The sequence below is a fragment of the Callospermophilus lateralis genome, chromosome 2, assembly GCF_048772815.1.
Source record: "Callospermophilus lateralis isolate mCalLat2 chromosome 2, mCalLat2.hap1, whole genome shotgun sequence".
Taxonomy (NCBI): domain Eukaryota; kingdom Metazoa; phylum Chordata; class Mammalia; order Rodentia; family Sciuridae; genus Callospermophilus; species Callospermophilus lateralis.
In genome coordinates, this window is record NC_135306.1 from 22,085,525 (window position 1) to 22,098,731 (window position 13,207).

Consider the following 13,207-nt stretch of genomic DNA (forward strand, 5'->3'; position numbering starts at 1 on the left):
TAGCAGGCTGAGGCGGACAGCAGGGGTCTCATATATAATTGAATACACAGCTTAACATAACCATCATCATCTCGATGGCTTGCTGGCGTCACCTCTCAACCACTCCATTCTGGCAAAAATGCCACGCATCATCCCAACTCGGCTGTGGCCCTCAACAAAAACCCACTGGGAAAACTTAAAATCCTCAATTTCAGGTTTGTTGTATCATCCCATTAGTGAAAATTTCAGACTCCCGTGGAGGCCAGTTTGTGGAGTGGATTCTTTACCCTCTTTAACTCATCTTGAGGTTTCATATGGGCCACTTTCGCTGCTGTCCCCTGGGTGTGGGAGGTGAGTTTGGTTCTGTTCATCTTACTCTCATGTCATGTAGCACTTTGGGAATATATTTGTTCTCTGGGCAGACTTTCACGAGATTGTCCATCGCCAGTGAGACGTGGCTTCTGTCCTTTGGAACCTGTGAGCCTGCAGAAACAGAAGCCTAAGGATACACAGATTCAGAAAATGCCTCAAGACACATCTGGGTTTAGTTCTCTACTTATCTCTTTAGGTGTTTTTTTTTCCTCTTTAGTTTTTGTTTTCTGAGGATTGTCTATTTCTTACCATTTTTAAGATAAGTTTTTAAAAATTCATTTTCTGGTATTTTTAGTAATTTTCATGAAGAGGGTCAGTCATGGTTTTTCGTCCATTAACTTACCACCAATAAAAACTTTATGCTTGCATTAAGGGAAAATTTAAAATTGTATTTGCAACAATTGAATGTGATTTTCCATATTTGACTGCTACCTTCTTGACTTCTCTTTCAACAATGTTAGCTGTAGAATGTAGTTCAGGACATTTCTACAAAGGGTGTATCTGAGGCATTCTTGCTGTATCCTTTCAAGAGAAATTTTTCCTATTGCTTGTTTGTGAAAAAAAAATTGATTCAGTTTATAATTTTGGTTCCTTATTTTTTTTCCCCCTCAAACTCTTACAGATAGAACTCCACTTTCGTTTTTTTTTCTTTCTGGAATTTATGCATGTGATAAAGATAGAGACAAGCTTGAAATTTTTCCTTTCTAGGTAAATTTTTCTTCTTACATTTTGGAATATTTTTCTTTATCCACATAAGTAAAATAGTTTGCGCTTTCATGTCTAGGAATGGTCTCTATTTCAGTAAGTTTTCCTGGAACATGGTGAGCCTTGTTTTTTTATAGTTCAGGACTCCTATTTCATTTTTGTTCCCAAAAAATTCATTCTCCAGTTTCTTCTTTCTTTTTTAATTTGCACTGTTTTTGAGTCCTAATATTTCTGACTTATTTCTTTGAAAAATATAATAATACTTAGGTTGAAAATTTATTCCCTGTTCTCAAAAATGTTTTTTTTTCCTGTTAAAATTTATGTTCTCATTTCCTCTCAGTGCAGAGATGACTTCTTAAATTTGTTTTCAATGTCATTATTCTAGTTTCATACAATGTTATTACTATTTACTTTTTTCAACAGAAATTTAAAAATTTTTATTATTATGTTTGTGGTGCTGAGGATTGAACTCAGAGTCTTGTTTGTGTTAAATGTAAGCTTCACCGCTGCGCTACAGCCTCAGCCCAATGAAGATTCAAATCTCGTTATGGCGTATTGACTTCTGTTGTACTTTTTTCCTTATTTCAACTAGTTCCAGTATAATCTCATTTAATCATATGCCTCATTGAAGCTTCCTGTCTCTGTTTTACAAAGGTCATATCTTCTTATATGTTTGGGACTACAAGGTAACTACTTACCATAATGTTATTCTGATTCTTCTGTAAGTTATTTTTTAGAATCCACTTTTCCTCTTGGTTTTCATGCCCTATGTTTAGCTCCTTTCTTGGTTGCAGTAGTTTTTCTCTAATTCTATATTGTTTTACTCATTGTTTATTTAATTTTGAATATTTAGATCTATTCAGGCATGGTGTCATTACAAATCAGAGTAGAAATCATCTTTTTATCTGGAATTTAGACAATTTGATTTTTTTTTTTTTTTTTTTTTTTTTTTTTTAGCAGAAGTGTTTTCAAAATGTAGTTTACAGATCCCTGGATTTTAGGAAAGGTCCTTTTGGGAAGCCTCCGTTGGTCCTTTTGAGCATACACCCAGCTCTGCTTCTCTCACTTATGAGAACAGAGGAGCTCCCCAAACTCCTTACTGTTTTATACATCAGGCTTCTGCATTAGCATTCACTTGGAGGAAGGAGCTAGTCATTTAGCCACTTTTGGAAACTTCACTATTTCAGGATATTAAAATACTAAAAGGTATGAAAACTGAAGGAAATAGGTCCTGAGAGAAAAAACAATGGATAAAAATTGCCTAAAAGGACTTAAAGGAGGGCCAACTTAACTAATAAGAGGAAACAAATGTAAATTAATTTTAATGAAAATTAGCTAGCTACTGGGAAGAAGCACTTCAGGAAAAGGAAATATGACTTGTATTTCAGCTCTGAGAGTGAGAGGTTCAGTTTAGAGGGTGGTAACGTTTTAGCTCCTTCTGTTTCTATTCCCTTTGGTGACAGTGTCTAAAACACGACCCTTCCTCTACTGAACACACAAGGATATTGATCATTTTCATGAAGGGGATACACGGGGGCTGATGGCTGGGAGGAGAGCAGGAGACTGTCCACAGCAAGGGGACTGAAGCCTCAAGTTGGAAGACTCAAGCTGACATTCAGTTCCACTGAGAAAGGAAGTTTCCATACCAGCAGGCTCATTATTTGATGGGGATCCAGTGGATTAAAAATATATTGTTAAAATTTGGGTGAGGGACTAGGACGAATGTTGGCCCGGGTTTTGAACCCACGGTAAATGAGGCATACTTTGGGGAAGCATATTTCCTTTTTGGCTCTTGTAACTAACTTCTGCTAGGATCAATTTACTTTGTTGAAGTAAAAAGCAAATGCTGCTTCTCTTCCTTCTCTGTTTTCTTTTTTCTTTATATTTTATCTTATAGGTAATAACTTCTTATTCTCTTACATAGCTAACCACATGCTATTAACTTATATAATCACATTTTTTTTAAGGAACAGCCTAAAAGAAAGTTTATTCGGTAATATTACAGATAAGTCAGCATTTCTAATGTTGGCTACTAAGCAGCATCACTTGTGGTGGGCACCAAGCCAGCTGCTCTAGCCTTGCTTTAAAGCAAAACTGTAAAAGAGACCACTGTACTGTAGGGTCAGTCCTTTGAGCAGGTCCAGGTTTTGGGTGGACTTCATCTGACAGGCCCTCCCACTATGAAGCAAGTGTAAGCAATGGCCTAGGATGGCATGATTCAGAGACTAGATCTGTATTTAAAACTTCAAGTTTTTTCCTGTTGTCCACACCACAGAGACCTGCTACAAATTCTACTGCAAGAGGGGAAACAAAAAGATTAGTTTTTAAAGTGTTCACTGTTTTATAAGAATAGAACAGTTTGGGCCAGAAAGTCACTAGCACCTGTTTATGAAGTAGACAATGCCAAATACTAGGTTGATAAACTTGGGAGGTGATTTCCTTGAGTTGAAAGACATTCGGACCACAGTAGATTTGAAAACCTCATGTTACAGACCAAAATGGGGTAGGCCAATTTCCTGTTATCCAAGCACTAAAGGGTAAAAATACTAAAAAAGTAAAAAGCAGCGTGATAAGATAGATATATGTTAAAATTGTTTTCTATGTTGGTGTTTCAAAAAACCAGACAGTGCTTTTAAATTTCTGCCCATCCACTCCTGGACCAGAGTTTTCCAAGACCTGGGCAGACTGGCTTCATCCCACAGCCACACCTATGACTGAGTCCTCTGTTCTCCAGTCAGTGATGGGCCTGAGATGTGGAGATGGGTTTGGAGCACCTAGGCCTCTGCCAGTCTAGAATGTTGGCGATATCAGACTTGAGCGGGTGCCCTGTGCAGGTGTAGACAGTCTCCTCTGTCACCTTCCTGAAGGCCATATTGGTGCTCTGCAAAATATTTAGAGCCCTTCACATATTTCCGCTGAGTCACAAGTGCTTTCATCTCGTCTTCACTTATATTGACTTTCTCTTCTTCTATGACATGTTCCAGGCAGGGAACCATGAGTTCAGGTGTCAGGGGACCAAACTGGAACCTTGTACACCGAGACTGTAAGGCGGGGATGATCTTGGACAGATAGTTACAATGAGGGCAAAATCTGGTATTTTCAGTGAATTTCTCAATCACTCTTCTCAAGGCATTCTGGGCATCCTGCGTCATGGCCTCAGCTTCATCCAAGATCACTAGCTTAAACCCTTTTTTAAATATTGTCCTTGTGCTGGCAAAGCTCAGGATTGGCCCCTGAACCATATCTATTCCTCCGTCATCTGAAGCATTCAGCTCCAGGACCATGGAGCCAAATTCCTTGTCTTTGCACAGCTGTTTAGCACAGGCTAGGACGGTGGACGTCTTTCCCGTCCCTGGAGGGCCGTAAAGACGCAGGTGTGGCAGTCGGTCTTCACTGATGAATTTCTGAATGGTACTCAGAATGTCCTGATGAGAAATGAGATCGTTCAGTGTCTGTGGCTGGTATTTTTCAACCCAGGGCAGGTTTCTGATCGTGGCCGCCTCAGGCTGCTGCTGCTGCTGCCTGGGTGCTGAGGCCTCCATGGCCGGGAGGCTCAGGTATTGGGGCCGCCACAGTCGTCTTACCCCAACACCTTTGGGCCTCCAGCTGCGACCGGACCCCCCCAGACCCTGGTGCTCCCACATTTTTGTTTAAAAGCCTTTCCTTTCTGTGCAAAGGATTGCATTTTTTTTAAAGGAATGAGTACTTTAACATAAAATTTTTAGACTATGTATATGTGCATTTACATGTATACCATATGTGTTGGGACACCACTTATCTGTAGATAGTTTATAAACTCTGAGATACACCATGGTTAGGTAGCAGGGAATGATTGAGGGACATGGAATGAGGGTGCTGTTCCTGGAACCCTGGCCCCTATCTTGGTGTGCCCCAATGCTCACAGCCAGAAGCAAGTAATGTACAGGAATAAAAATGATCAAAATACTAGGAGACATGGGCTTCCTCTGTGAAACATTTGCTCCCTGTTGAAGAAGTGCTGGGAAGCCTATGAGACCAGCCAGCCCCTCTGTCTCCTGCTGCATCATTACAATGAAAGTGAGTCTGCCTCATGGTGAGGAGTCCTCCATATCAGGAGAGAACCCTGCCCTGTCTCCAGAGGTAGCTGAGGTGCCCAGAGGATCCTCCTGGTCTGGAATGGTTTACACCCTGCTGCAAAGCCCAGACAAAATCTTAACCACTCCTTTATGATTTTTAGTGGCCTTTCCTGATATGGTACCAGCTAGAACAAGGTACCTAAACTGTGGCTGCACTTAAGAATTGCCTGGGGAGGTTGTTAAGAACAGACTTGTGAGCTCCAGTGTAGACCTACTCCTGAGTCAATTATCTAGGGGCAGGATCTAGGAATTTGTACTTTTAGTAATTATTCTGACTGATTCTGTAACAGGCCAGCAACTCCTTCAAAAGATGTCATTTGAGAGTCACTGATTTGGTACATAAACAACTGTGTTGTCACATCTGTGGAAAGAACAGCCCTAGAGGTTTAATGAAATTCAGCCATTTTTGGATTTATGATTTTAGGGACCTTTTTTATGTAGCATGCTGCTGTGGGCTTATAAAACCCAGGCACAGGCAATGGCTCTGGTTTCAGGTGTTTGTTTATTACTGCTATTGCTTGACTCCTATTCCCATTTCTCTGACTTTCACACCCAAGCACTAGATACTATTCCTGGTCATCCTCTGTTTTGGTGAACAGCTCTCTGCTCCTCTTTGGTTTCCTGATCCACTGCCCTGCTCACCTTCTAGGTCTGGGTGCTTGAATGCAGCTTTGGTTAAAGGACACTCTCTTTCAGTTTTGGGTCTCCTATACCCAGGCCTTGTCAGCAAGTGTCATTAGATTAGACAATGAAACTTCTTAGGGAGTGTTTTAGTTAGCTCTTCATCTCTGTGACTAAAATGCCCAACAAGAACAACCTAGAGGAAGAAACGTTTGTTTGGCTCACGGTTCCAGAGGTTCAATCGACTCCATAGTCGACTCACCATAGGGCCTAAGGGGAGGCAGCACATCATGGTGGGAGGGCATAGTGGAAGAAAGCAGCTCAGGACAAGGCAACCAAGAAGCAGAGCTCTGCTCTCCAAGGACAAAATATAAACCCCAAGTCCACACCCCTAGTGACCTACTTCCTCCAGCCATGTCCTACCTGCCTACAGTTACTGACCAGTTAATCCATTATCAGTGGATTGATCCACCAATTAGGTTACACCCATCATAATCTAATTTTACTTCTGAAAATCCTTGCATTGTCTCACATGTGAACTTTTCGGGGGTCAACTCATATCTAAACCACAATGGGGAGGTAATGCATTTCCTTATTCCTGGTTTTCATAAGGGAAATCCCACCCCCCCACATGCTCCTCTTAGATTATTTCTTCAGAACCTTTTCACACAGTCAGGGGTAGAGTAAATACTCTGATTTGAGATTTTGAGAAGGAACTGGGCCTGTGAAGCTCAGGGCTTTATTCACTCTCTTTTTGTAGGAACAAAACTTCCTGACGGACGTTCACATACTGGTTGGCTCCTCTCTGCTGTACATTAACAGACACAGGCCCCAGTGGAGAAAGGCCCAAGGTTGCCCAGTTGGCCTGTGGTACACAACCCTAATTCTGGGGTACATATTATACAGGCAAACCCTCCTGGCTGGAGACAGACCTAAAGCTATGGCCCTCCACTTACCTTTTGGTAGAAATAAAGGAGGCATTTTGGCTCCAATCTGCTCATTTCTTTCTCTCTCTCTCTCTGTGCATTCAGAATTCAGGTGGGAAAAGAGCAGTGCCATTCACTTTTGTTTCCTTGATTTTTCCCAAATCTATGACATATGCATCTACTTTTTCTAATGGCTCAAAATGAGATATGAATCCAGCAGGTAATTGAAGCACCAAGTCCACGTCTCCCTTCCAACAACTACTGAGTATTTTCTAATGCAAAGGAATATGAGGCATATTCTGAGGAAATCTGCACATCTGTACCTTGCTGAGCATTTAGCTCATTTTGCTGATGAGATGTTATGGTAAAGTGAAAAGGCAGCACTGTGTTCAAAACACAGGAGACTAATTGTCGGAGTGCAAAGAGCACTCCATTACTTAAGAGTTGAGTGACCTTAGACATTTTACTTACCCTTCAGAGATTCAGTTTATTTTTCCTTAAAATGAGAATAATGACACCTTCCTCTTGAGATTATAGTGATTAGGTAGTACATTTGAAGTACCTGCTCCGTCTCCCTCCTGTGCAGATCTCAGGACTTCCTCTGTAACTACACTGTACCGAATCAGAATGTTTTCTAAATACTATCCTTCACGTCCAGAAAAAAATATGGGATTCTGCTTCACTGTCACCACATCATGGAATTTACTCCCTTGAATATGCTTTTATTTTTTTAAGGAATTTCTCAAGGTGAAGAAGTGAAAAACATTTTCTAAAATATATTTTTTATTTTGATTGATGTGTAGTAATTTTATTTACAAAGTACAGTGTGACATTTCAATTTTGTATTCAATTCATTATGATCATATCAGGTTAACTGACTATCATCTTAGACATCATTTCTTGTATTGAGAACATTCAAAATCTGTTCTACTAGCTATTTTGAAATACTTAATTAGTTAGTCAACTGTAGTTATTCCAGTATGCTATAGGACATTAGAAGTGATTTCTCCTACCCTATTGTACTCCTGTACCTATTAACCATCCTCTCTCTGTTGCCTGCTTTCTGGGATCTGGTGACCACTATTCTATTCAACATTTGGGCTTCTACATATTAGGGAGAACATGCAGTATTTGTCTTCTTGTGCCTGACTTATTTCACTTAGCATAATGTCCTCCAGTTCCATCCATATTGCTGCAAATGACAGAATTTATTTTTTTGACAGTAAAATTCCATTGTGTATATTACCACATTTTCTGCATCCATTTATTTACTGGCAGGTACTGGATTGTTCTATATCTTAACTATTGTGAACAGTACTACAATAAATATGGACATGCTGGTGTCTCTTTGACCTACCAAATTCAGGTCCTTTGGCTATATACACCTAATAGTGGGATTGCTGGATGATACATGGTAGTTCTGTTTCTAGCTTTTTAAGGAAACTCCAAACTGTTTTTCATAATGGCTGTGATTTATTTTTTAAATTTTTAAAATTTGTTTTAGTTAGTTATACATGACAGTAGAATGCACTTATATACTTTGAATTATCATACATAGATGAGATATAATTTCTCATTTTTTCTGAGTATACATATTGTAGAATCACATACATACATACAATAATAATGTCTGTTCATTCTACTATCTTTCTTATCTCCACATCCTGTGCCTTCCCCTCCTTTCATTTCCCTCTACCTAATCTAAGGTAATGCTATTCTTTTATTTTTTTGCATTATATTTTTTTTTAAAAGAGAGAGAGAGAGAGAGAGAGAGAGAGAGAGAGAGAGAGAGAGAGAGAGAGAGAGAGAATTTTTTAATATTTATTTTTTAGTTTTCGGTGGACACAACATCTTTGTTTGTATGTGGTGCTGAGGATTGAACCCGGGCTGCATGCATGTCAGGCAAGTGCGCTACCACTTGAGCCACAACCCCAGCCCCTCAAGTATCTTTTTTTTTTTTTTTTGAGGATGTTGTGAATGGGGTAATTTTTCTCTTTTCCTTCTCAGAGGATTTGTCACTGATATATAGAAATGCCTTTGAATTATGGGTGTTTATTTTATATCCTGCTACTTTGCTGAATTCATTCACTAGTTCTAGAAGTTTTATGGTGGAGTTTTTTGGGTCTTCTAGGTATAGAATCATATCATCAGCAAATAGAGCTAATTTAAGTTCTTCTTTTCCTATACATATCCCTTTAATTTCTTTTGTCTGGCTAATTGCTCTGGCCAGTGTTTCAAGAACAATGTTGAATGAAGTGGTGAAAGAGGGCATCCCTGTCTTGTTCCAGATTTTAGAGGGAATGCCTTCAATTTTTCTCTGTTTGAATGATGTTGGCCTGAGGCTTAGCATAGATAGCCTTTACATGTTGAGACATGTTTCTGTTATCCCTAGTTAGTGTTTTGAACATAAAGGGGTGCTGTATTTTGTCAAATGCTTTTTTTCTGCATCTATCGAGATGATCATATAATTCTTATCTTCAAGTCTATTGATGTGATGAATTACATTTATTGATTTCCATATGTTGAACCAGCCTTGCATCCCTGGGATAAATCCCACTTGATCATGGTGCACAATTTTTTTGATATGTTTTTGTATTTGATTTGCCAGAATTTTATTGAGAATTTTTGCATCTATGTTAATTAGAAATATTGGTCTGAAGCTTTCTTTCTTTGAAGTGTCTTTGTCTGGTTTTGGAATCAGGGTGATATTGGCCTCATAGAATGAGTTTGGAAGTGCTCCTTCTTTTTCTATTTCCTGAAATAAATTGAAGATTATTTGTATTAGTTCTTCTTTAAAGGTCTTGTAGAACTTAGCTATGTATCCATCCGGTCCTGAGCTTTGGTAATCTTTTGATGGCTTCTTCTATTTCCTCACTGGATAATGGTCTGTTAAGTTGTGTATATCTTCCTGACTCAATCTGGACAGATCATATGACTTAAGGAATTTGTTGATGACTTTAATGTCTTCTATTTTATTGGAGTATAAGGTTTCAAAATAATTTCTAATTATCTTCTGTATTTCTGTAGTGTCTGTTGTGATATTGCCTTTTTCATAACATATGCTGGTAATTTAAGTTCTCTCTTTCCTCTTCATTAGCATGGCTAAGGGTCTATCAATTTTATTTATTTTTTCAAAGAACCAACTTTTAGTTTTTGTCAATTTTTTCAACTGTTTCTTTGTTTCAATTTTCATTGATTTCTGCTCTAATTTTAATTATTTCTTGCCTTCTACTGCTTTTGCTGCTGATTTGTTCTTATTTTTCTAGGGCTTTGAGATACAGTGTGAGGTCATTTATTTGTTGACTTTTTCTTTTTTTAAGGAATGAATTCCATGCAATGTATTTTCCTCTTAGTAATGCTTTCATAGTATCCCAGAGATTTTGATATCTTGTGTCTGTGTTCTCATTTACCTCTAAGAATTTTTAAATATCCTCCTTGATGTCTTCTGTAACCCATTGTTCATTTAGTAGGATATTTTTCAGTCTCCATGTGATGCATAAATTTTTATTTTTAATTTTGTTGTTGATTTCCAATTTCATTCCATTATGATCTGATAAAATACATGGTAGTATCTCTACTTTTTTAGTGAGAGCCTGTCTCAAAACAAAGTCATTTAAAAAGGGATGGATGTAACTTGGTGGTAGAACACCCCTGGGTTCAATCTCCAGTATCAAGGGGTAAAAAAAAGACCCTTGGGATTGTGTTGGGTATTAGGTCAATATAACTCTAGGTTTAGGCAAATGCTGGGCATCTAGATCTCAGGGTCCCAGAAGAATTCTATTCACAGGATGGGGCAGCTAACCCTCCATAAGCCTTGTACACTCCACCACTCAAGAATATCACCTTCCCAGGCTCAGTCCCCGAGGGTAATCATGCCCACCTGTTGAGTTTCCCCACCCTCTTCACCTGGCATGGGAGCCACCAGACTCAGAAGGAGAGTGAGTTGTATTCTTCTTTATATCTCTGACTTGAATCCCCTTGGGTACAATTTTGTCTGTACCCATTTAAATCATTTCTGATAGGTACACACTAGATCACATGGTAGGCACTTGCTGGTACAGTGTGGAAATACTTGTTATGATCTCCCAGTAAACTACAGGGTGGCTTCTACAAGATGGCTCCCACCTCAGCTCTCCACTTGCCAGCTAAGAAACACAGAGCCCTTCAAAATCAGCTTGCAATGCAATTTCTGGTTCAGCTGAGTTCAGGCTGCTTTTCTACAGGTTTTTCCATGCCAAGTTTGTCCACTGAGTTTCTGTTTGTGTTACCCCTCCCTTCTGTGGTCGACCCGTGCCACTGGTGCCATTGGTTTGGCTTCAATGTATTCTTTCTTGTCCTTTGTTCAGATCACCTGGGTTTTTGAGTCTCCAAGAGTCTCTTACTATCTAATATTGAATTTCAATGAGTTCCCTATGTCACCTACCTTGCTGGAAAGCAGTATTCCTGGTGCTTGAATTCTGAGCTACAGAGCAACTAGAAAATGCAGTTTTCCTCTCTAATCTGCCATCTTGAATATCTGGGATTGCTTTCTTGATTTCTTTCTCAAAAATTTTGTTGTTTGCACATAAAAAATGATACTTGTTTTTGTATGTTGATTTTTTAAAAATCCTGCAACCTTACTGAACTCATTTATTAATTCTAATAGTTTGTGGTGGAATCTTAGATTTTTGTATATATAAAACTATGTCATCTGCAAACAGGGATAATTTGAATTCCTCATTTCCTTTTGGATTGCCCTTTATTTTTCTCTCTGGCCTTATTGTTCTGGCTAAGACTTCTAATACGCTATTGAACAAGAGTGGAGAAAGTGGACTGTCATGAAGTGGCGAGCGCCTCACCAGGGTAATTCTTCCTGCTCAGGAGTGAATAAGCCACCTGAGAAAACAGAGTCTGAAATAATTAGTGAAGAAATAAAAGATAGAGTCAAGGAATAGGTTTTTAAAAGCAGGGTACCTGATAGGTTCAGCCCACACGGATGCTAGAGATGAACAACTAGAAAATGGCTCCAGTGGTTTCATTTAACATTAAAGGCAGGGATAAGTTTTCAAGGATAAGACTCTTGCTTCATGATGTCTTGGAGTCAAAATGTTGATTTGCATCTTGGTGGGCTACACCCATATCAGGTTGTGTGGCTATAGCAGGTCATCTCATTTCTGATGATGTATGGGATATGGTGGAGTTGAATAGGACTCACATGTATCTGGGCACTCTTAGCAATAGGATTACCTCTAAAGTTCCCCATTAGCAGATTTTTCAATTCAATGGGCTTCCGTGCTGATTTGGTCTACACATAGTCCACAGATGGCTCTCGACAGTGAACATCCTTTTCTTGTTCCTGAACCTCGAGGAAATGATTTCAGACTTTCTACATTCAGTATGATGCAGGATGCGGATTTGGGATACATAGCCCTTACTGCATTGACATACACTCCCTGCATGCCTAATTTTTTGAGGATTTTTTAAAAATCAGGAAGGAATGTTGAATTTTATCAAATCCTTTTTCTGTGTCTATTGAGAATGATCATATGATTTTTATTATTCTGTTGATATGATGGATTCCATTTGTTGATTTGCATATATTGAATCATCTTTGTATACCTGGGATAAATATCACTTGATCATGCTATATAATCCATTTATGTGTTGCTGGATTTGATTTGCCCACATTTTTTGGAGAAATTTTTATATCTATATTCGTTAGGAATATTGACCTATGTTTTTGTTGTCATTGTGTTTCTTGTCAGGTTTTGGTATCAGGGTGATTCTAGCCTCATATTAAGAAAGATTCCTTCCCTTTCAATACTCTGGAATTGATTGAGAAACATTGATATTAATCCTTCTTTGAGGTTTTGGAAAAAATTCAGCAGTGAAGTCATCAGATCCAAGGCTTCTCTTTGTTGGGAGATTTTTTTTTTTTTTAATTAAAGATTCAATCTTATTACTTTTTATTGGTTTGTTCAGATTTTCAGTGTACTCATCCATGGATCAATTTTGGCAGGCTAAATATGTTAGAAATTATCTATTTCTTCTAGGTTTTCCAATTTGTTAGCATATAGCTGTCCATAGTAGTCCCTAATGATCCTTTGTATTTCTGTAGTACCAGTTCTAGTATCTTCTTTTTCATCTACAATTTTATTTATCTGCATCATATCTTTTTTTTTTTCGTGGCTAGTCTAGCTAGAGATTTGTCAATTTTGTTTATCTTTTCAAAAAGAACCCTTAATTTCATTGTGGGTATTTTTTGGGGGGGATTTTTGTTTTTAAAAATCTAATTTATTTATAGTTTACCTCTGATTTTTCTTATTTATTTCCTACAATTCTGAGTTTGATATATTCTTCCTTTTCTCATTCCTTCAGTGCGTTATTAGGTCCTTTATTTGAAATATTTCTACTTTTGATCTGGGCACTTACTGTGATACCCTACTTTTTAAGTACTATTTTTATGGGCTATCAAGGATTTTAACACATTGTATTTGTACTCATATTTGT

At 38.4% G+C, this 13,207-nt stretch overlaps 1 pseudogene; it reads right to left on the reverse strand.

Annotated features, from left to right (window-relative positions):
* Positions 1–3,790: 3,790 nt before the first annotated feature.
* LOC143390766 (replication factor C subunit 5 pseudogene) lies at positions 3,791–4,601 on the reverse strand (annotated as a pseudogene).
* Between the last annotated feature and the right edge of the window lie 8,606 nt (positions 4,602–13,207).